Here is a 24,933-nt window from a genome sequence, read left to right on the forward strand (position 1 = left end):
GGTGGGTTTCTAAGGTCAATCTCCCCCTGGCACAGCACCGCCCGAACTAGTTTTGATGAGATGCCAGTCTTTAAGTGTTTAGATTTTACTTGAATCCCACTTGCTGCAAAAGAAGGCTGTAAAAAAGCTATAAAGCAGCTGTATCAGAGATACTGTGAAACCTAAGGTAGAGAATCAATGACCTGGGCAAATTACTGTCCCAGCCAGTTGGACTTGTGCTTTGCTCGGGCGAGGAGAGAAATGGCTGGCACAACCATGTCGGAACCCAAGTAACCTGTCCAAATATGAGACTCAGTGATGAACCTGGAGCATGTTCTGGATTCAGGCCAGAGGCTTAATCACAAAGTGGTCCATCCCTAGGAAATTAAAAGTCACAAGAATTCCTTTAAAGTCATACAGCGGATGAGTTTGTTTATTTAAAGAACAGGTTGAGAGTGACATCAGGATAGCACTCATGCCTTACTCAATCTTGCCAGTAGACTTCCTCTCAGAATAATGAGTCACTTTTGGGATGTGACCATAGATGTGCCTCTCAGGTAGGCTATAGAGAGGTGTCATGTTAGATGTGCAGGAACCACAGTCCAAAATCCTCCTTGGATGAGAAAGAAAAATGCATCGTTGCCCACTAGCACATGGTAGCTTCAGCTGCAAGAAGGTTGGATGATCCCCACATGTTAGCTCACTGGGTAACAAAAGACAAAATGGGTGTTATACTGAGATCGTCAACACAGATGTTAGGCAACAGTGGGGGGTTTTTTATTGGTTTTCTAATAAAAAGTCATTGCCTTAAGAAACCAGGCTAAAAGCTAGGGTAAATAAAAACTGGGATAAAACAAAACAGGATTCACAGAAGCTGCCACATGGGATTCGTTGAACTGAAGACTGGTTGTCTAAAATGTAAGCTTCTCCTCTCTGCAAGCTGTGCAGACTGCATGCTTGGAGGTTCTGCCAAAGGGTGGTGCCTCACCAGGTCACCTTCTGGAAAAGCCACCGGCTCAAGAGGGAGCTGAGACCACTCACTTTGACTGGACATGTAACCTGATGTGAGATAGCCTAATCTTTGTGTAGTAGCATCACATCAGTGAACAAAGACCAAAAAGACTCGTCACTTTGTTGGTTTTGGTGCTGTTATTGAACACAATGTCTTCTTTTCCACCTTCAGGAATTCTGTGGCTATTGCAGAAGAAAGAGCGAGTCTTTCATTTGTGGTTGAGTCCATGTGAAGAAATTAACCCATACAGAGACTACACCTTCACTTTTACGTGTCTGAATCTCACGTTGAATCTCATCTCTAGTTTTAGCCATCTAAACACGCAAGTGGAATCACACCTGAAGTGATTGTCCTACAGGAAGTCTCACAGGGTTCTTAGTGTTTTGGGTTTAAAGTCATTCAAATCTTAAACAAGGGGCTTAATTTCTTGGCTGACCTTTGTGTCCTAGGAAGATAAATGACCTGAATAACCCTCCAGACCAATTCAGTAAGTTGGTGGCAAATCTGTGCAGTCTCTGACCATAACCCAATGCAATAAAAAAGAGCTTTTCTTTATTATTTAATACAGATTTCCTCTTATTTCAGGAAAAATTGTTACATAATGCACAAGGAAATATATTTGGCTCTTCATTCAAATAACAGTCTAAGCTGCTTCTCTCCCTATGCCTAATAAAGTATATTTGGGACCTGCTCCCCTTGGATGGAAAGAGATCAACTTTTTCATTGCAGCCTGAACTCAGGGCCAACTTACACTCCCCAGTGACAAAACTGTTCTTTAGCAGCACTTTTCCCTCCCCACCCTTCACCCACTCCTGGTGTCTCATATGCACCAAGACTCATGGTCTAGCCTGAGATGTTCTGCTTGGCAGACGCTGTTCCTGCTCTCACCGGCTGCAGCAGGCCTTCGGGGCTGCCTGCGCCGACGCCAGTGCCAGTGGACTCTAGCCTCACAAAGGCAATGAGATGCAGGTATTTAGCAACTAGCACAGATTTTTAGCAACCAGCACTTGGGCAACTGGCTTAGTGAATTGCTAGACACTGATTCACCTCTTCTGGAAATGGATTAGTTCCAAGCAGTTGACTATCTCCAGGCAAAGCTCAGTTAAAAATTGCTGACATCTCACAGAAATGCTGGACCAACTTTCTATTTCAAGACACTTCTGTCCATGTGGCACGTCCCCCACTGCCTGCCTTCTGTTTATTTCAAGGCTATCTGCTGCAAGTAAGGATCTTGATGCTTATCATCTTCCAAAATCATAAATTCCTTCCTTTACTAGCTTACTAGAAAATCTCTTAGCATTAATGAGTATGCAGTATCTTTAATTGGAGTCTGAGCAGCAGCAGGGGATGGACAGTAAAAATGGGCTTAATTTCCCCTAACTTCAGCCATTGAGTTGTTTAGCTGAAACTAATCCTCTAGGCTCCCTCTAGAGTCATCAGAGAAAGAAGACAACACTGGCTTTCATTCCCACCCAAAGATAAGCATCTGAAATATCCTAGAAAAGTATCGTCAAATGGCTGAAGTTTAAATGCAGCGATCATCTCTCCCTTTTATCCGTGACACATTTCCCCCCGCCCATTTCTGGCATGGTGATTTTGGGTGGGGGTTTTTTCCTACCCCTGCTCCCAACTGATACTATTTGGCATCAACAAGGTTCTGTTTGTCTTTGTTATCTTCTCTGCCACTGCAGGTGTGTGACTGTATACAAATGGATGCTCCTGTGTGAATGAAGTTTAGACACGTGCATCTGGAAACTAGACATGATTCAATTTATCACATTACTTGGCAAAAGAGGAGGGGAAGAGAAGGAATTCCAGAAAAGTCTGTTCAGCCTTGTTCCAGTCTTCAAAACCAACCCAAAACATCTCCATTTAAAACTTTCCACTGAAAAAATATCAGATGTGATGAATAAACAAAGCAATAAATGCAACTGCACAGCACATGGGGCAATGACATTGCTCTTGCACAAGGAGACTGATATTTTGACATTTGTTTTCCTCTCAAATTGGAACAAAGTCAAAATACTTAAACTTTCCTGGAGGGAAACATTTCAGTTTAGAAAGGTCAACATTTCATCTCAACACACGAGACTGACATCAAGAGACCAATGAAATGCTTCCCTTTTATTTAATGTTGCCCATTGAGTCAAGCTAACGCCACACGAAGATGTCACTTTGGGTCTCTCTGCCATGATCCCTGTGGACCCACTTCTTTGGCAGGGCTCCTCCCCCAACGATGCGTAACATTTTTTGCTCTCCTTTCTTTGTTGCCCCAAACGGTGTGAGCTCAGACGATAGGACTCTGCTGGCAATATGATTAAAAATTTTCTTTTTTGTGTATATAATATAATTGACTTTGTGTATATAATAATGGGACAAAGTACTGGCTTCTTCCCTAACTCTGATCGTAGAATCATAGAATCCAAGAATGGATTAGATTGGAAGGGACCTTAAAGTTCCTGCCACGTGCAGGGCCCCCTTCCCCCAGCCCCGGTGGCTCCCAGCCCCGTCCAGCCTGGCCTTGGGCACTGCCAGGGCTGGGGCACCCACAGCTGCTCTGGGCAGCCCGTGCCGGCGCCTCGCCGCCCTCACAGGGAAGGATTTCTCCCTCAGCTCTGATCTCCATCTGCCCTCTTTTACTATAAAACCATTATGGCTTGTTCTATCACAACGTGCCCTTGGGAAAAGCCCCCCTCCAGCTCCCACCCAGGCTCCTCTGCTACAAACAGCTGTCATCTCCCTGACGGACCAGCATCCTGGTAGCAGAGGGATTCAGTGGGTTGAACACAGCCATTCACAAGTGCAGTGCCACAAGGCATCTGCCTGGCCTCCAGCTGCCACTCCAAAAGGGCATGGATCTCCCTTAGATCCAGTGGCCCACCTGCAACCTCACACAGCTATGCTGGTAGCACAAGATACCTCAGAAAATACTGTCTACAGTTTGGAAAATGAATTCTGCTCCTAGTGTGAATGGATATTATTTAGGGTAAGCAATGAATATGACCTGCTCTAGACAAGTAGAGAGAAAATTTGATTTAGAGGTGACAGAAAGTAATGCTTAAGCTGCAACTGCATGAATCTTTTGTGGCCTGTTCCCTTCTTCACCATACCGCTACGAAACAGGTAATTTGTCTCTTTATTGACCCTCTCTTTATTGACCCAGAGGGCTGAGGGCTCCATTCATCTCATTGCTTCTGGCAGGGCAAGGCACACAAATCCTTCCTCCTTTAGCTGCTCTGGAATTAATGAGCACTGATTCATGTTTACGGCAGATAAGAGTTTCACTCGTTGGCTCACCAAGTCCTGCTTCCTGGGACACCTGCAGCTTGTTTCAGATTCTCCTTCAGCTCTTCCACCCACTCTCTGATACGTGAAATAAGCACATCCTGAAAATGTGAAACCAGAAGATATTTCACTGCTTAGTTCACTAGATCCAAACCAGGCACCACCTGGGATCCTGTAAGCAGCTTTTACTGGACTAGTTCAGGCTGTGGTCAATGCTGGATATCCAGGCTTTCCCATGGGGACCCTCATGGACATGGCAGAACATCACCGACAGGACTTCCTGCCACAAAAGAGGCTTTGAAGAAGGTTAAATACTTCCAGTAGCCTCCACTTCAGTGAAGCAAAACTTGCTCAAGTCCTGGGACAGGTTAAAACCCATGATTTCCACACCCAAGCCTGCAAAAACACAAACCAATTTAAAAATGTATCAAGTGAAAACCTTATGGATAGAGGGGGAGATTGTTATGGAAATGGTCTCCTGCTACAGTGGTTGAACAATACACTTTTTAATGGAATTCCACCCTAAGATCCAACCGGGCACTTAAAAGAACCAATAAATGTATACAAGCTGTACAACTGGCCACAGTTGAGGTTCCCTGCCTGTGCTCCAGCACCACTTCATCACCACTGAATCACAGAGAAACAGACACAAAAGGGACCTCAAGACATCATCTGATCAGCCCCTGCCCCAAGTTAAGAACAACCCTACCTCAGCCATCTCCAAACATATTTAATTTTTTTCTCCATAACATCCTAATCTGAGGTTACTACTTTCCCCTTAGGCAAAAGAGGATAAATTTCCACCAGCTGAGAAGCTAGGAGACTGTCTCTCAACTCGGATCATATGGAGAAAATTGGAGAAAAGGAGGAGAGAAAAAGAATAAATCTCCACTAGTCTTCAACACGTTCAGTTATAGCATTAAGACTGATCCTTCCAATACAATACACAAATTTATTCTTTTCACAGTCCTGCACCCTGAGAGTCAGCCCAGAACACACTGCCAAAGGCATCTCTGTGAGAACTGCTTTGATTCAAAGAGCTCATCTTTCCAAAAGATGGGGCCTTGTTGTTTCTGACTACATCCATGCTGAAAGAAAAGGGATCCCTGATTTGGAAATTTTATTATTAAATGAAATTTAATTTGTCACTCACTTCTGCTAAAGTGGCGCTATTTATAACTAAGAAAAGGTTTTTTAATAGAGAAGCTGGAAAATGTTCCTAAACTGAAAATACCTAAAATCCTGGCAAAAAGTAAATGTTCCAAAGACTGGTGTGTTTCTTTTCTTTTCTTTCTCCTTTTTTTTTTTTTTCTCTCTCTCTTTTTCTTTCCATTCTGCTCCCTTATTCTTATGCTTGGCTGAGTAACATTGTTGAAATGTGCAAGAGCCAACTTCCACCATTTCCTCATGCAGCAAAAAGTGTTTATGGGCTGTAGCCATACTGTGTTCTGGCGTATTTTATAGATAGCCTTTAGGTACACAGCTCAGGGAAGTGTAGAATGAGCTAAAGAGGCATGAGGATGTCTCCAAGTTCTGTCCGAAGAAACCAAGTTTAAGGAAAATCCTAATTCACAGCTGCCAGGTGTAATAAAAAAGAGAATCTTTGAGGGAAATGTTAAAAACATTTGTGTTTCACACCTATTAAACAAAATGTTTTCTATTTCTCATTAATTATTTTATAAAATTTCTATTTCTGCAGAAGGGAAGGAAAAAATCCATGATTTTCTTATCGAAGTCTGTTTTCATCCTACAAAGATGGTCGGGAATTATACTGCAACCCAACTGCTTTCTAATACAAGGTTTTAAAATTAATGAAAAACTTAAAACCAAGAACCATAAGAACAATAGAAAATGCTGAATAACTTTCAAAGTTCCATTTTAAGAAGGCACTTCTGCCAGAAAAAGTAATTGGTAAAATCTTATCTTCTTAACTGTTGACTAACTACTTCTATCTGCTGAAGGTGGCAGATCCTTGGATCCTCCTAAGCCTCGTAGTTTACTATGGGTAGATCACTGGAGCTGCTTTGGAGCATTCTTAATAAAATCTTCGGAGTTTCTTTATTAAAAAACAATATTGTCCTTTCAAAATTGAAGACGTTGGTGCAAATATATCAGTTTTGGGTAAGGTGCTGCTGGAAAGAGAGGACATTTCGTTCAGACTCGGTGAACTCCTGACAGAGCCAATCATGGTACTCACGAGATGCTCAGGTTCAACCCCTGTATTAAAGGAGAAAAAAAACTGAGGATGCAGCCCCCTCTGGGCTTTCATTTACTGTGGGCACGTCTTCCTTGGGGTTTATCAGCTCATCTTAAGTTACGCACAGGTTCTGCCCATGTAGGGTGAAATGCACACGCACGGTCACACATATGAATATTTCCATTGCAGTTATACAGGGCATCTAACTCTCAATTCTGAGCAAATTGACCCAGAAGCTTGGGTCAATGATGGGGATGGCTAAAAAGCTCATACATCTTCTTGCAAGGTGTCTTGCCCAGGTTTGGCACTCACGACGCTAACCCGCCCCCTGCTCAGTTTCCTTGTGCAATAAAGTCATGAAATATCTCAGAAAAGGCTCCTCAGGCACAAATGGAAAGGTTACAAATGTATTAAAATAGTATGTTGGTTTGGATGTGGATGAGGGTTGTTGGAGGTTCTCTTTGGCTTTTCTAGAAGAATTTACCTTTACTAGCCCCTGGCTTGAAACAGTAAGAACAAACGAAAGACACAAAAGGCAAATAACATGAGCTGCTCTCTCATTAATGGATAAAAGTGACCCAGAAAGCTGTCCAGCAGATGCTCTCCAAACCACCTGTAGTCCTGAAGAGATCAGAAGAGTGCATGCTATTTCTCCTGTAGAAATTCCTGGCCAGCCAAAGTGTGTCAGTACTCATACAAAGGAGAAAACCTTTTCAGCTTTCTCAGTTAACGTAATGATTTTGTAATTACTCTATTTCTTTTGGCTAAAGGGCCTCAGTAACTGATTTTTTTAATACATCACAATTCCTTCTTTTCGAACCAGCAGACAAATAGAGAACACAAGATGAACAATTTCTCTCTATGTGCCTCTACCTTAGAAGGTTGGTCAGACCTCTGACTGAAAAAACCTGGAGAAACCCTGCTGTCGATGCTAAGCAACCAGAAATCCAAGAGGAATGGGTGGTTTTCAGATGGAGAGTATAACTTCATTAAAATTGATCATGCAAAGATTGTTCCAGTCAAGCAACTCTCTGGAAATCCAAAAAAAATGGATTTCCATTCCTGATATACACCATCAGTTCACCCTTTTCTGCATAACCTGGCTCTTGGCATCGTTATTGACTGCTGGTGGCAAACCAAGAACCTCCAAGGGCCAGTTCCCAGGCTGTGAAGTGCTCAGTTCCAGAGAAATCCTAGAGCATCTGGGCATTTATGAATTCATCCTCAGGGCACAACCACAATTCAGTAAATAACCTTTCAAGAGGGATTAGAATAAGAAAGCTTGAGTTTACTTTAGTAACAGGAAAAAAAAAATTATAACCTACTCCATATAAAACTTTGAAGGTTAGGCAGATCTTCAAATTGGAAAACAAAATGTGAATATCAACTCTGTTTTCCTTCACAGAAGAGAATTGCCTTTCTCCCCACTCCTCCTCTCCAAAACTCCCTCTGGGAAACTTGAAGGACAAGGTCGCTACAGCACTTAAATTTCTTTTAAAGATACTTAGTCAAGCACAGTCGATATCAGTGTCAGTCAACATTAAAGGGATTAAGAGTTTGAGGTCAGATTTAGCTGACTTTGGCTCTTGGTTAAGTGGAAAGCTATGGTTATCTCTGCAAGGAGATGCAACTCATTTATTTTGACAAGGGAACCCAAATACCCACCTTTGCAAAGGAGGGACATTCATCTGCTGAATATTGGCATTTACAGTGCAACCGTTGTCACTTGGCGTGCTCACTTAGGGCATCCCCCCCAGCCACCACAGGCCTGGAGTCTATTGCCCCATTTCCCTCACCTGACAAAAGCTGGCCTCTAAAACAATCAGATTAATTGTCATCCTATATCCCCTCTTTAATCTGTGAAGAAGTATCAATGCCCTCACGTGCATCTCGAGTGTCTAAGCATGGACCTTGGGAAGCTTCTGACACCTGACTTCCATAACACTGTTGTGGGATAAATTCTACCATAAGCAATACGGTGAGTCCCATAGAAAACCTTCTATTACACTGCATTTCTTAGAGCAGCAGTTATGAACTAAGAAGAAGAAGAAAAAAAAGCCAAAATACATAAATAAAAAGACGAAAGACAGAAAGAAAAAAAAACCCTCATAGAAACAGCAAGCGTCAGGGTCCGACTCCACTGTCTGGTCCTCCATGAAAAAAACAAGTTTATTTTGATATAGCAGTCTTGACCAGGAACTGAAAAGGTCTGGAGGAAAGATGAGCTTAAAAACTAGATGCAAGAAAAAACCTGATTTTTTTACATTGTGGGAGAACTAGGATGAGCTTCCAGAGGAAGGAGGAAGGGTCTGGGCTTTAAATATTTTTGATTCTAATTACAAACATCAGTCTTCCAGGGATACCTTGCTAAGTGCACACAGGATTCCTCTGCCATATATTATGGGAAGAAATAAAGCTGGTGTCTTAGATATTGCAGGTTCTCCTTGTGTGCCAACTGAGAACTGAGAACAAAGGGAGACACGCCGATGCAATCTCAGTGAAAATACATAATAATGTACATTATTACAATATTATTACAATTAATACAAGACGGGAAGGGGAACAGAAGGGTGTATTGGAGAGAGAAGGGGAATGGGATAAAGAAAGAAAAGGGAAAGGAAAGGGAAAGGGAAAGGCAAAGAAAAAGACCTGTGAGACAGACCCAGTCCTTTACGCTGGTGTATCTATGTGATGTTTAGCGGATTCCCAGGCTGTTAAATGAGATCATTACTGTTTTTCTTTCCATATTGTCTTGTTTCAAAGTCAAGATGTTGGATGTCTCTTTTTCCCTCTTGCTCTGTGCTTTGTCTTTGCATTTTCCATTACTGATTTTGACCTAGGATAAAATTTGTGCCAAAAAAAGAAAGAAAGAAAAAAGTTTAACCATTGATTTAGACTGAGCAAGATTCATCTGCCCTAAGTTGAGTGTCTAAAAAACAGATGGAAAATGCTGAGCCAGTAAACCTGGGTTATCTTTACAGCCAGAGGAGAGAAATGGGCACCTGCAGAGCTAATGTGTGCCATCTCAAGATCAGTGTCTAAGCTGGGTGAGATTAATTACTCCTGGACTCTCCTCTTTATCTACCTCAGGGCGACTAGCTCAGAAACAGATACCCAATGCACATCTAATATAGGGAAGATGAATACTACCTTAATATTTCCAAGTTTGCTTTTAACAGTATTTTATGAGGCAGTGCCAAACACTCTGTCAGAGCCAAGACGTAACACAGTCTCCTAATCCTCCCTGATCCCATTATCTTGTAAAAACTGAAAGTATGTGAGGTTGAGATGGCTTGTTCTTGACAGATCCACAGTGGCTGTTTTTCATCACCGTATTAGTACCTCCAGGTGCTTATGAATATATAATTAATTCATTCCAGTATCTTCCCAAGACCTAAAGTTGGGTAACGTCACCTGCACCTTCCCTGATCCTCCTTTTTCCCTCTGCATGAAGATCAGTTGCATCTCTGCCTTCCTCCAGCCAGCTGGGGCTTCCTTGCAATCTCAGCTGTCAAGGTATTCCTTACTTAGCTGTCTTCAGAGAACCATTTAGGCTGGAAAAGACTGTCTTCTCTTCTACTCCTCTAGGTAAAATTTGGGGGTTTTGAAGTATCTTCTTAAAAAAACCACCGGGCTTTATAGAAATAAAATGCAAAAAAGCCTCAGAATATTTGTCTTCTGGAGTCTCATTTCAATGGAGTAATAAGCTTATCCTAGCTGCTTATTTTTTTATTTCTTACATATTCACAGATGCTTCCCTAGCATTTTTCTTTTTGGGCAATATGGGGGACATACTGTATAAATGGTAATTAACTTTTCAGCTCTGGCATTCCCATTTGAATCCTATGCTTTCCTAACTCAAATATGTTCAGTCATGTACCTTTGTCCCCACTCTGACCTTCTCTGGAGACAATCTAATTCCCACACTGAAAAGTTTCGAGAAAGGAGGAGGAGGAAGTATTCCTGCCACAGACACAAACTTTCTAATGCTTCTCAAAACTTCTATTCATTGACTTCAAACTGCCTCACATGACAGCTGGTGCCAGTGATTTGTATACCTGTAAAAGAATCTGAAAACACCACGGCAGATTTTGCACTGGACTCAAAATGGATTTTTGCTCACCCATTCCACATCCAGATGATTTAATGAAACAGAAGAATACAACAGTAGATTTATATTACATTTCTATTTCAGGGTCCTGGCAGTCACATTATTGGGCATAGTGTAGATAAGCAGAAAGACACTTCCAACTTTAAATTATTTTTCTACTGCACAAGATCAAATCAGCTACAGTTCTCCCCGGCTTAACAATTTTGAGCTGAGACACAGGAAATCCAAGTGCCCACCTGTAGGCATCGCCTTCCTGCTGCAAATGTCCTTCTCTGAGTCCATCACAGAGTGTTGGAGAAGTCAGTTATTATTTCCTTGTAAATGAAGAGGAAGCTGCTACTGTCTCCCAGTCTTGAAAAAAAAAAAATTAAAAAAATAAAAATGCACCAAACTTTCTCTTTGCAGACTATATTTAAGATCTTATGTTTACTGCTGACTTTCCTCCAGGCACTTTCTGGTTTGCCTGGGTGTTACCCTGCAATCTTTCCCTAAGAGCCCCCACTCAGACTGACAGCCAAGACCCCTGGGAGCAGCTTTGGTGTCTCACTCAGCTAATGGGAGCTGGATGGGCGCTGCGGAGAGGCACCTGCCAGCCCCATGGGTGGCTGGGCGGCAGCGCATGGCATCTCCTCCCAGCCCCAAGCTCATGTCAGATCATGAACAGGAACTGTCATGTCTTGCATGCACATGGCAGGACTCAGAGCACTCAGTAATCACCTGTGGGAAGCCCAGAGCACCTCGGTGCCCCTTGAGATGTTCACAATGTGGTGGCACGTCCGTGCTAGCATGTTGAAAAAGGATCACCCACTGGTTTTGAAGCAGAAGCCACACTCGGAAGACTGACCTGCTGTGTTTCATGTAAAGAGTGGCTCCCACCCCTCATTCCTGACCCTATTCCCCTCCAGCCCATCCTGGATCTCACCTGCTGGAACATCTTTCTTCAGCACTGTGGCCCCACATTCCTTTTCCAAGAGCTGCTGGAAAGGTCGAGGAGAAAGAGAGATGATGTGGTGAAGAGCAACGGCAGAGGGAAAGAAAATGAGCAGAAGCAGGTTTGAAAGCAATGCTGCTCCAAGGCACGTCCCTCTCTGCAGCGCCCCAGCTCTTCCCGGTGACGTGGTGCCCTTCCCCTGGACATTACATGGCCCACTTACACAGTGAGAGGAGAAATTTAAGATATCAATCCTAGTGATCACTTCTAGGTCATAATCAATTATTTCTCAATGAGGGGCAGGTGCTTTTTGTTTTCAGCAGCAATGTCATATTCTGGTCATTGCACTTGGCCTGGAGAAATTATGCTTCTTCATCAGTTGACGATGCACGTTTAGACCTACTTCTCAAGAGAGATGAGCAAATGAAGAGGAGGGGGAGCAGAGCTGAAATCACAGTTACTGTGTTCTTATAGTTTTTATTTTCTGTTTTAATGTATCTCATTTCATTACATTTCAATTTATGTATGTATATCATTTTAGATATTCAAATACATTTTATATATTTATAAATTTCAAAATTTTTTCTATATTAAAAACTCCCATTTTACATGTAAAAATCAGAACTGGAGAGAGAATAAATTGCAGACCTTCCTTAGTCTGTAGGGTTCAGGTCCACCTTTCCTGATTTTAAAGACAGAAGCCATTTCATTTAACTTTAGGGTCTTGAGTCACTTGGTTAAGCACAGGCGCCCCGTTACACCTGGGGTGCCTTGGACACCAGCAGTGCTAGCAGATAGAGCAGGCAGATCCCAGAAGCCACTTTCTTAAGCAAAGTGCATCTTTTTCTCCTGTCATCTTCCAGCAGTGGGCAGAAGCAAGGCGGCCAGGTGCTGGCTTTCTGAATGCTTTCCCTTGGAATTGGGGTGGGAGGGGAGCAGATGGGTTATTCTGGTCCCTCCCTGCAACATGCCAGCTTCCAGCCAGCTTCCTTATGACCCTAGCCCTGCCTGAGAGAGGTGGTAATGTTGTTGTTCATCTTTTGCCCCTGCCATTTTCCAAGTTTCTTCCTTTTTATTTAGGAGTAAAACAGGAGGAATGGCAAAGTTTGGGGTAGCTTCTAACAAAGACGAAAGAGGACATTGTTCATTGCATTAATCTTGCAGGGGAAAAGAATAATTTGGCTTCATTAGCTAAGAAAATAAAACCAGAGTTATCTTATGATGAAAAAAAATGCATAGAATGATGATTTAACCACAAAATTTTTGTGCAGAAGGCTCAGTGACTTGGCAGCATCCAAGGAAGGGCAGCAAGTCTCTATCCCTGAACAGATCCTCTCATATTTACTACTTCAGAGAAACAGTCATCCTATCTTCTTAAAAAAATAGAGCTTTTCTGATAAACATGAGACTCATGGGAAAAGGGGATTGCTTTTACGAGTCTATAGGGTACGAATGGAAAAAACAAAGGTTTTCAGCCCACAAGCAACTGCTTTCAGCCTTGTTTTCTGAACATCTCCTTCCAGGCTTCTCTGTTAAAATATTTGCATGTTTTTCCAAGTGCATCGATGGTCGGTGAGAGGAGAGCATGCCGATCTAAAACTCTGCCTTATTTACAGTCCTGGACCATCCCTGTTGCACCGGCCTTGCTATTGATTTTTGAGCCAAAGCTCCTGCGGCTGTTGCAAGGCTTTCCATGGCAGGTAAAACTGGTTTTCCACTAGCAGCTGGATGTGTGAATAAGGACAGAGCTGGGACGGGGAATGTGGTGACTTCTGCAGGTCTGGAAATCTGGTGGGGAAGAGGTACAAGACAGGCAAGTGAGGGGAGTTTTCTAAGGATGAATGGTGGGATATGGGACACTCACATGCAGCATCACAGAAGCCGTTTCTGCTGTACCAGAGCCAGCTGATATTTGCTCTTTCACTGACCGAAAGGCTAAAGAAAATCTGAGGACTAAGAGTGCACCAAGCAGAAACCGTGTTCAGGGAAGGACGCCAGCCAAAGAAGCCCCTTCTTCTTCCTCACCCTTAGAGACACCACCACAAGGAGAGCTCAGGAACAGGGACACGGTTGTCCCAATGAGCTGTACAGCTTGTCCAGCTGGAGGATCCTTCCTGAGCCAGATTTGTCATTCTCTGCAGGCAATGGTGGCATAGGGAGCATCGACACGTGTCAGCCTGGTCCAGACAACACTCAGGGCAAGCTCCAGCAGCTCCTGGGGAACTGTGCAGATGGGGAATACAAAGCAGGAGGTGATCAGAAATCACCGATCACCACCTTTGACTTCCAGCAAGCCTGCTGGCAAGTCCAACCTAAAAAAGTCAGTCCTACGGTCAAAGGGGAAATACAGCCCTGTTTTACTCTGCCTGGGTCCTCAGGACAACAGCAGGAAAAGAAAAGAAAAAGAAAAGAAAAGAAAAGAAAAGAAAAGAAAAGAAAAGAAAAGAAAAGAAAAGAAAAGAAAAGAAAAGAAAAGAAAAGAAAACAAAACAAAACAAAACAAAACAAAACAAAACAAAACAAAACAAAACAAAACAAAACAAAACAAAACAAAACAAAACAACCACACACACAAAGAAAAGAACACCTGCTCATTGAAACTTACACAGATTTTACTGTGTAAATCATGTTTAAAACTCTATCCTGGGTAGCTGGTGGCAGTTCTTCCATGCTTTAGTTTCTTATTTCCATTTAAAACATAATAGTTATATAAAGCACTAACTGGTCATAATGAAAGATGGATATTAGCCCCACTCCTGCAAGACCAGCTTGGGTATTACTGTGTTTCTTCTAGTGTGTAAGTGCTGGTATTATTTCATTGCTGTACCCCAGGATGCTTTCTTTCAGAGTCTGTGTTACAGGACAGTAGGAAAATAGCCCATAATCATATGTTGCTAAAAATAATTGGATACTTCATTGAGGCTGCAGTCATTGACACTGAAAATATATGTGCGTTAGTTTTTTTCTTTTTCCAGTTTTGCCTGATGCAGGCTGGAAGCTTCAATCAGAGATGACTTCTTTAAAGCCATCCACTTTGATAAAGGAGACTTTGTAAAGACTGAAAGACCAGCCAAGCCATTTCTCTGTTTGTGAAAGAAAGCTGTAAGGAAGTTCAAGAGCTGAAAACAAAAGCCACATGAGTTGTACACCAATATGCAGCTGAACCTTTTTTAGCAGCAAGCCAAGTATGAGAAGCAGCAGATTTCCAGACACTCAAGCCTCCAAATCAAGAGGTAACTCCTGCTTCTCAGTTAGATGCTCTTCTCACACCTCAGGATGGGGTGGGGGTCAGTGCTGTGATAATCAGGGGTGATGCTTCAGGCCTGGATAGCAGAGGCAAGTGACATAAACAGGCTCCGTGACTCTCCGGACACCTGGCAAGACCTTGTCCAGGCTCTGTGAGAGCAGACACAATGCTGAGGTTACCTGTCCCAGAGAGCAGGAGCCGGATTCGGACTGGTCCTGCCAAAACACAAGGACAGGGAAGAAAGGAAGGACTCCTGCGGTCACATCTTTTAATATTGCCAGGCTATCCCACCCATCCAAGCCCTGACTTTCCAGCTAATCAGGCGGTGGGGTGTCGGGCATGGGCTGGGGCAGACCCTGAGGGAGTGATGACCATGGTCCTGCTGGAGGGGTGGCAGTGCAGATGGACAGGAGGCATGGGGCACTGGGACCATGTCCCTGGTCAGGATTCTCCCAAAGTCCCGTCTTTCAGAGAGGGATGGACTTTGTCAGGAGCTGAGTTTGCCATCTGTGCAACTGGAAAATCAACTTTTGTTCTTTTTTTATTTTTTTTTCTTAATCTCAGAATTGCTGATCCAGCTCAGATGAAGAGTATCCTGTCTCCAACAGCACTCGTAAGGGATAGCGACTGAACAATGTGCTGTACTGAAAACTATCAGCAGTACCACTAATTACCATAAGAACAGCATGAACATGTACTGATGGTTTCCCACATGCCTTCCCAGGCCTCTGTAACCCCTAACTCAGAGACCTCCTAGGGCACAAACATTACATTAGTGTTTAAAAGTCTTGAATGTTTTTCCCTTCTGTTAACTCATCTAATCACATTTTGAATGTATGCAAAGAAGATCCTGTGCAGGCGGTTCCACAGCTTCACCACCTGCTTGTGAAAAGCCGCCTCCTTTTGCTTGCTTTGTAGCTACCCTGAAATTGCCAGTCCTGTCTTCCCAATCTCTTTATTAGCAGAGATACCTAACTGCCATTTCCCAGTGGCCGTCTTCTTGATTTTCATGTATCTATCTCTTCCCTATCGCCCTCCTCTTCTTCAGTACCCTCTTTTCTAGGTTGAAAAGTCCAGGTCTACTGCAAGGTTATGCTGACAAACCAGGATTCAACCCAAACAACCTATAAATTACCAGGGCTTGAAGTCACTGACATCTGTGGTCGGAGTTTTCCTGGACAGGGCTGCACTCCTGTCCAGGACAAAGGTTGAGGATCTTCCTAGGCTGTTTGGGGAACTGAATGAAAGATTTCATTCAACTCACGAAGCACAGGCATCCCAGCAAGCTGCAGCTTTGTGTTGCCTGCAGTGTGCAGCAGCAAGCTCCAACAACCGCACAAAGAAAGCTTGTTTCTACACACACACACACACACCCCGCCTTGCTGCCAGCTCTGCAGGTTTCAGGCCATCACCTTTGAACGCTTATCAGAGCTGAAATGGACTGTGAACTCCGGGGAAATCTCACCCCAAGGCTGTTCATGAGAGTCCCTCACATGTTCCCCACACGCTCAGCCAAACAGGCTCATCAGAGATAAATAGAGCTTTATGAGGGCAAGATGCTATATACTGCTTTATGGCCCCAGGGAACAGGTTACAAGCTCAGCAACTGTTAAAAAAAAAATAAAATATAATATCCCTCATCATTCCCCTATCTGACTCAGCAAGGATCTGGCTCACAGCTAATGATAAGGTGATTCCAGCTTCTTTCATCCCACTTGCACAAGCACTTTGTGCGCAGGTTCTGAGCGCATTACAGCCACTGCTGCAGAGTCTGCTAGTTTAGTCTCCTATCTGCGATTAAAAAAAATATATGAATAAGTATTACTTACAAAGAACTCCTTGTCCAGTCGCAATTGGACACAATCGAAGTCTAGAGAGAGTCCCTGCAGCTGTGGTGTGCTGTGGTTTTGCTGATGCTGGAGTGGGAGAAGCTGTCCCATCCTGCAGGACGCAGGCAGCTCTCCTCCAGGTTCTCTCATCCACAAGCCCTGGAACAAGTCTGAGAAGCGAGTCAGACTCCCCATTATAGCCAGACTTCTCCAGCTGTTTTAACTCCATGACGGTCCATCAAAGCTGCCTTGACCCATGCCAGCAAGGGATCTGGCCCGCTTATTGGCCTGCGTGACTCCATGGTGCAGCTGGCAGCTGCGAAAGGGCTCATTTGGAAGGCAGCGTGGCTGGGATCAACATCACTTAAGCGATAATCTGCTAATCAGAGCTTCTTCTGTTGAAGTAATGCTCCCACCTCCTCGTTCCATGCTGGCAATTTTCTTCTGCAAAGCTTGCCAAATTGTTTCAGCCCCTGGCAGTTTCAGAGGGGTTTTCTTGCTCACCTCTGAATGGGAGTTTGCTCTTGGTTCTGTAGGTTGGATGGCAACCCAGGAAAAGGATAATCTGATTCAAACCCACAGACATCCAGCCTGTCACACATGCAGCAGAGGTGGGGGAGAGGGGAAAACAATTCTTTTTAAAGAGTGATAGAAGACCTGGTGCATATGGAGAAAAGTACGCAGGCTCAAGACGCTTCTCCCTCAGGGTGGGAATGAGATTGTTCAGTGGTGTGCAGAAATCACTGAAATAGCTAAAGTGTGATGAGCATCGGGCAGGGTAACTACATGTGAAATGTAGCATAAAACCTCTAACTCACGTTGCTGTTTTGGAAGATGGAGCTGGTCAATCAATGAAGACCCTCCCCAGGAAAGAAGAAAATGAGGACAAGGCAGAAGTGGCATCAGTTGCTGCTCTGCAAAGAAGACAAAGCCCTGGTGGTAAATGGGTCGCTGGCAAGGGAAAACCTCACCTGGTAAAGAGAGGAGCTGCAATGCTCACCCTGTTCCCTTCTTGTGCTCACCTACTCAGCAGTGTCTCCCCACAACAGGAGGATGAATGAGGGCACCCTGGAGACCCACAAAGCTGCAGAGCAGGCAGTGCTGGATGCTGATGACTTCTGCCCAGCATGACAACTGAGGGTTCAACAACTACAAGCTGGAGCTGTGTTTCCCTGTCCTAGCCCTGCTCCAGAGCCCAGACTTGGATCACCAGCCTGCCCACCTCCACCCAGGCTCATAGCATCAGCACAGATCAGGCCTACAGCAAGAAGAACAACAGAAGGAGAGTGAGAGAAGAGCCCAGGATGCTTCACAGAGCCTGTCTGTCCCACCTGCTCATCAGGAGTCCAACAAAGGCTGGCATTTTCAGGGCTGCCTGGATGAAGAGAGGCTGGGAGACAGTCATCCATATCCCCTCGTCTTTCCAAAAATGCAACTAAATGGAGGCCCAGCCCATTGCTTGGAAGATGGTCCATGACCTCCCCAGACACTTTCAGTCCTGTTTGATGGAAGGACTTGAAAAAGCTCAAAAAGGACTGAATCAAACCTGTTTCGAAATGAAAAGCAGAAGAGGACAGCTTTGCTTCAGCTGAAGGCCACTGCCTGAAGGCATTGGCTACTGTCCCTGCTGCTGGTTTCTTTCCTAGCCCAACTGTTTTTCACCTGGCCTGCCTAAGATAGCAAATGCCTCAAATGACTTGTGAGGGAGATCTCTTCTTCACCTCCAGCACTCCTTTGTCTCCCTTAACCCAAGCCCTCAGCCCCACATGCCTCAAATCCCTCTTCTCCCAAACCGGAATTTCAGCCCTGTGATCCTCCCATTGCTACACTTGCTGCATCTCCTCATGCAGGGCACCCAGCCCCATGGAGATGGCTCACTGCCAGCTACCCAGACCAGGACCCCAAGGCACGACCCATAACCTGCTCTGTCACCCCTCCAGCTGCCCATGGCTGCATGCACCACCTCCCAGGTCTGCCCAGCTTCCATGGACCCAGGCGGAGGTACCCTGCTGACTGGAGATATTCCAGGTCTCAGGCTGGAAGGAGCTACCACTGAGAATAAAGGTGGCAGGTGGAAGGCAACATAGGTGCCTCATCCTATGAATTGCAGGTTCATCAGAATTTTGTCCCATCTCATGATCCTCCTGAATACAGCACGTAAATCTTTTAACATGTTTGTAGTCCCTGGATAATAGCTCAGGAAGGGACACAGGCCAGAAAGAAGGTGGACATGGCTGCTTTGGCACCTTCTAAACCATTACCACAGAGTGTTACAGGAGGTGTACAGTCTCCTTAGTCCACCCCTGACTACAGATCACAAGCAGTCTTGCACGCTCCTACCTAGAGAGAAAATAATGCTTTGCGGAGAAAGGTAAGCTACTTTTAAAATTTATTTTTAGATTTCCCCTATATATAAAAAAATTTTTTTTGACCAAGAGTAATATTTTTGCTTAGGCTGATTTCCTATCACATGGAGGCAGGGAAGCAGCATTTAGAAGGAATCAAAAGAAAACAGAAAAGTACTGAAAACCAAAATATTGTTCTAGGAAGGGTTTTAACAGTTTAGACTCTCGCTTCCAGCTCTTCATGAGGATTCACTGGTTGTTCACTAAGGCTGTATGAGAAAAATGAGTGTATTTTCCTTGTCCTGCCACTTTACTTGCAGGACAGTCCTGTTCCTCAAGAACTAAATGCTTATGGAGAAGGTCAATGCAAGGACCAGCAAACAAAAGACAGCTTAGAAAAAAGGGCAGCTGTTTTCCCTACTTTTTGGGTGGTTGACCAATGGTCGATGCTGTGTTTCAAAGAAAGGACAGCGAGGATATAATCTGACATCCCTGGAAGCCTTGACACCAAGGTGGGTTGGGTTTCTGGAGAAGATCTCCCCACTGTGAAGGCTGAGAGGAGTGGTGACTGAAAGGCTGTGAGTGGAGCGGTAGGAGAGAGTGGGACAGAGACCCACCTAGGTCTAACAGCCTCCCCATCTTGATATTCAGATGGATTTTTTTCTGCTTGGCAAAAAAGCCTCCAAACTTGTTTCATTTCACGTGACCACATCGTTCACATTGCTGACAAAGATGGGCAGATGCATGCCTGGTCTGGTGCCAGGCCAGATACCACATCTGCAGCAGAAACTGCCAGACAAAAAACCAACCACCTCCTCCTTCAGCTTAGCAAGTTGGGACTGTGTTTGGCCTGGGAGCCACTGAGTGGGAACATCTCTAATAGTGTTTTCAGTGCATTGTGGCACCTCTTTGGTGTCACTTTTCTTGAGTCCCTCTCCACAAACTCATCTCTGACAGCTTCCCCTGTTCCACCTCCTCTCTCACACCTCCTTACTGATGAGGTGAAAGCCACTGTCCGCCTGCAAGGAGACTTCAACTAATTTTGGTTGGTTTTTGGGCTGAACATCCAGCCTTGCCCTTCCTTTCGCACAAGGCAGATCTTCAGGCACGACTACCCAAGGCATAAGGAGTGAGAGTTTTGAAGCAGGACAGTCTTGTCCTGGTCACAGAGGTGTCTGACGGCAAGGACGGGGAGGTCTTGATCTCCACCGGCGATACCAACACAGGCTGTTCACTCTGCTAACACTGCACCACAGCTACTGAGGCACCAAGAACTAAACTACAGAGGGGCTCACAGCTTGCCCTCAGGACCCTCATACGTATTCTCATTTTGCTTTGACAGAAATTTTCACCTTGGATTTTGTCCATAAGACCCAGAGCAGATGTTTCCCTTAAAAGCTGACAAAGAAGCCATCGCACACCGCTTTCACCGTCATCTCAGCCAAGAGTTATGACGTCAGCCTTGTGCAAACAGCGCCAGGCTTGAAGTAGCAGGTCTCCTTCATACCCCTTCACTTGTCTGCTCACATTAAAAGCAAGCAGCGACATCAAAACTCTCTTCTTTGCAACACGTACAAACCATACACTGAATATAGCCAGAAATCCATGGTGGCCATTTGGCCTGATGCACAAACCTCATTTAGCCAAAGTTCCTTCTTGTATGTTTTGGCCTTGACTTTGTATACAAAACATGAGCAATAGCCAAGTGGAAAAAAAGCAGCAAAGGCCATCTCGTCCTCCACAACATTTGGTCGTTGGACCGGCTCCTTACACAGTGCGGGACTTCTGCAGTGCGGCTTCCAGCACCACCGTGTCAGCCCCTTCCCTCCCCAATCAATGGCTTTGGCTGATGTAAGCCGCAATGTTTCACTGAACCTGAGTGACTCAGGAGAGAAAGGACAGGAGGCTTTTTATCCAGGATGGGATTTCAGCTCCTGCAAAAGGGAAGTGTTCACCCAGTTGGGAAGAAAACAATCCTGGAAGAGGAGAGGTTTATTATTAGGCTGTGTAAAAGTCAGTTAAAATATAGAGCTGATTCCCAATAGCAATCATTTCTGGCCAAAACCTTAGCCAGTTTAAATTGATTATGCTTTTTTTGGATGCTATTTTACATCAGTAGAAGGATCTAAACATCTGGAGAGGTTTGTTATAAGATGTTGGAGAAACTCATTTCAAACCTGTGCCATCCCCAAGGGTCTCCTTAAAATAGCAACATTACAAAGCCCTCTTTTACTGCCGCATTCCTTCGTGGTTCATTATATACACGCGCATGGATACAATCTCAAAAAAAAACAAAACAAAACTTAGATGTCTGAATTACCTTTGCCTTGATAGGAATATAAGCCTGGGACAGAGCTGCTAAGGAGAATGGAGTCCCCCGGTGGGAAGACTTCCAAGCAGGGACCTCACACACTCGCACGCCTCATCCCAAACAAAAGTAGGCACCTGGACATGCAGAATAATTCATCTCACCCTCAAAAGCCTGTAGAGAGAGAAAGGATCCTCTTAGAACCAGTGCAGAGAGAATACACAGGGTTTAGGGATGATGGGAGATGACAAAAGCATTTTTCTGGAGCACCTGCTCAAAAATAAACTAGAGCAGTAGAGCTGCTTCTTGTCTGACCTTGCACAAATCAGCATTTCCAAGGATGTTAAGGCCTAAAAGCAATCCTTGTCACCTCGCAAGTCAGACAGGGACTCTTTTCATGTGGGGGAAGAAGTGGGCAGGTTGTTTGGGGTTGATGTGAATGGTGAAGATGCTCACATCTGTCCACCTCTGGTACTGGGAGTCCTCGGACCTGATTCACTGCAACTTTAGAGGACATCTGTATCAACCACCCCCACAGCCCAGCTCTTCAGCGCTGTCCTGCTTTCCTGCTCTACCCAGAGGGTCAAGAAGATGACGAGCTGAGCAGGGTGGCACCCAAGGAGACCTCTCCTGCGGATCTGAGCTTATTCACAGCAGTGGCAAAAACCTACGTGGGTGATGCTGAGCTGTGAACGGAACTTTGATTCTTATGGCTGCGTCTGAGAGAGGGGTGGGGGCTGTGGGGCAGTACCTTGTCCATCCTCACTTGTGCCTTGCATTCAGTGGTCAGGGGGAGAGTTACAGCTGCCACCTGGGGAAACCCCCCTTTGCACTTGGCTGCAGTGCATTTGATGCCCATCCTTCCGAAGAATACTCTAGCCCTTGCACTTCGCATCTTCCCAGATGGGAACAGGCAGAGAAATTAATCACGCCCTGACTGCTATACCAAGCAGGGGGGCTGACTTTGGACCTAAGGAGTCCTGAGGAGTGAGTTTATTTTGCTTGTGGATAAAGGGGAGCCAGGAAAATATCTCCCATAGTCTTGGTGGCCACGAAAGCCAGACACAGCCAGAGTCAGATTTCTCCACTGCAATTCTGGGCAAACTTTAAACTGGGAACTGTTTCCTTCATGTGCAGCTTCAGACGTTCGGTAGTACCTGCCTGGGGAGAAATACCAGCCCGGAGGCATCCCTGGTTCAGTCTCTTACCGTGCACATGGGGGACTAGGTACAGACAGAGGACCAAAGGCTGGACATGGCGATCTCCTAAAGCGCATAGGTTCCACTTTATTTACACCACCTCCTCCTCCTGGTAGCAGCAGGAGGTGGGGGCATTTAAATATACAAGGCTTTCCCCTGCTTCTCCCAGGCTTCTCCCCTCTCTCCAAGAAAAAAAAAAAAAAGAAAAAAAAGCAAGGGAGCTGCCATGAGGCCCCTGAAACTTTGCAGTGGATTTTTTTAACTCTCCTTCTCAGAATGACTATAGAGCCCTGAGTACATATTTGCTCAGTCCGCCCCACACTTAAACACACACAGATGCTCGGCTCCCCTGGGGATAGGGGCTCCCCCACCCCCAGCCCCCCCTCAGTCGAGCACAGTGGGCAGAAACAAGCCAGACCCCACGGAACAAACCCCATCAAAGCTGGAAATACCTGTGCAGAGATTCCCTAAGGAACCCCTCTCAAACCACCGCCCCTCTCCCTCTTGAGCCCCTGTCCCCAATAAATATGTTTTTAATCCCTGCTATAAGAGCTTGAAAAATAGATTGGGGATTAGCCCGCATTGGGGCGGGGGGGGGGGGAGGGGGAGTATGGCTTTATTGCTTTTAAATCCGCCCCCCCCAGCATCCCCATCTCCCCCCACACACACACATGCACCGCCTAACTAGAGGCATGTGTCGCCTGCGAGCCGGAGGGAAGGGGGTGGGACAGGGGTGGGGCGGGCGGGTGGGATGGGGTGGGAGGGATGCAGGAGTGACCCCGCGCTTCCCAGCCCCTCGGTCACAGGCTGGGTACGACCTACCAACGGGGTCCCGGAATGGGGGGGGGGTGTGTGTGTTATACCTTGCCCCCCCCTCCCCCCCCGCCCCCGCAGCTGGAGAGATCAGCTGAGGCTGGCAGGGAGAGGCACGGGGTTTGTAGGGAGGAGAAGGAAGAGGAGGAGGAGGAGGAGGAGGAAAAGATTGCATCAAGAGCAGAACTTTTTTTTCCCCCTCTCTCTCTCTTACAGGAAGCCCTACTCTACCTTAGCCTTGGAAAGAGCCCCTTTTCATAAAATTAGCTGAAGGCACCTATTCACAGCCATGGAGCTGTGAAAAAAAAAAAAAAAAAAAAGGCAAGCAACAAACCGACTGTAGAGTTTGGTTTTTTTTTTTCTCTCTCTCCTTTTTTTTTCTTTGCTCCAAAAAATGAAACAGAAATGCACACAGCTCCACTCTGCGAAAATCTGATGTTTTTACCGTCTGCTCTCTGACAGATCTAGAGAGGAGGTTGGCTTTTTTTTTTTTTTTCCTTTTTCTTTTCCCCTCCTTGCCGCCGTTCAGCTCCTAAATATCCGCTGCTCCTACACGGAAAGAAGAAGAAAAAAAAGAAAAAAACCCAAAAAACTACCCAACCCCAAACCGAAAAGGCAAAGCACCACACCATCACGGCTTGATTTCCAGAGATCCCCCCGTGCGCCAGCGCGGAGCGGGTGTGCGCTGCCGGCGCGCCGCATCCCTGCGCATCCCTGCGCGCTCTCCTCCCCCGCCGAAAAAATGAGGGGGTGGTTGCTGGAGCCTGCTGTCGGCTCCGGGATAACCCCCCAACAGCTTGGCTTCGGGGGTGGGGGGGTGGGGGGGGGGGGGCGCGGTTGTTTGGGTTTTTTTCTGTCTTAGTTTTATGAATGAAACCTCCCGGCTGAGTTGAGAGTAACATCCCTCCCCTAAAACTCTGAAAAGCTGGCGAAATCCCGGGGGGAGGCGACTCCCCCCGGGCGCTCGGCAGGGACTCAGCCCCGGGGGGCGGGCGGGAGGCAGCGCGACCCCCCCGGCCGGTCCCCCGCGAGCCCTGGGAGGCTGCAGCCTCCCCCCCCCCCCGCCCTTCTGGCTCCTCCTGGGCACGGGATCCTGAGTCCATGCGGGTGCGCTAGTGGGGGGTGGGGTGGGGTGGTAAATTAAAAAAAAAAAAAATTGAAAACATTTTTTTAAAATTAAATTAAAAACTAAAGAAGAAAAAGTTAAAAAAAAAAAACAACAAAAAGAAAACAACAAAAACCCCCAAAGTAAAACAAAACAAAACAACGAACCAAACAAAAAAAACCCAAACCAAAACAAACAAAAAAAAAAACCCTGAGGATTTCAGAACATTTCACAGAGTAAATGAAAAGCGTTTTAGCCGCGGGAAAAATAATAATATCTAAAATAAACTCCTTAAAGGGGGTGGGGGGAGCGATCTTTCAGCCCCACGCTTTCATGCCGTACTCAATCGGCTTTTTGAAACTGCAGATCCTTTGAGACAGAGAGGGAGAGAGAAGGAAAAATCCCGATTTGTGACTAAAACACAGTGCGACCTGGAGAGCTGGCAGAATAAACCTATTGTGGGGCCGAACCGCGCCGGGACCCCCGGGCAGGACCCCCGGGGGCCGCTGCTGGCGAAAAGGTAATTGCTAAGGGGAAATATTTCCAAGCTTTCGCTTTTTGTAACTTTCGAC

At 45.5% G+C, this 24,933-nt stretch overlaps 1 long non-coding RNA gene across 4 annotated transcripts; it reads right to left on the reverse strand.

The window, feature by feature from the left end:
- Positions 1 to 8,608: 8,608 nt before the first annotated feature.
- Positions 8,609 to 24,082, reverse strand: LOC130148912 (uncharacterized). Of its 4 annotated transcripts, XR_008821704.1 has the most exons (8): positions 23,591 to 24,082; positions 21,257 to 21,418; positions 17,614 to 20,912; positions 17,410 to 17,505; positions 16,592 to 17,182; positions 11,507 to 14,977; positions 10,821 to 10,935; positions 8,609 to 9,309 (listed from the first exon to the last, which is right to left on the reverse strand). It is a non-coding gene; the product is annotated as an uncharacterized LOC130148912 (long non-coding RNA). The 4 variants fall into 4 exon arrangements; XR_008821705.1 differs by having other exon boundaries at positions 10,821 to 10,927; positions 11,507 to 11,561; positions 13,541 to 14,977; positions 16,592 to 20,912; XR_008821702.1 differs by having other exon boundaries at positions 16,592 to 20,912; positions 23,702 to 24,082.
- Positions 24,083 to 24,933: the final 851 nt, after the last annotated feature.

This window comes from Falco biarmicus, chromosome 4 (genome assembly GCF_023638135.1).
Source record: "Falco biarmicus isolate bFalBia1 chromosome 4, bFalBia1.pri, whole genome shotgun sequence".
In the NCBI taxonomy this organism is placed as follows: domain Eukaryota; kingdom Metazoa; phylum Chordata; class Aves; order Falconiformes; family Falconidae; genus Falco; species Falco biarmicus.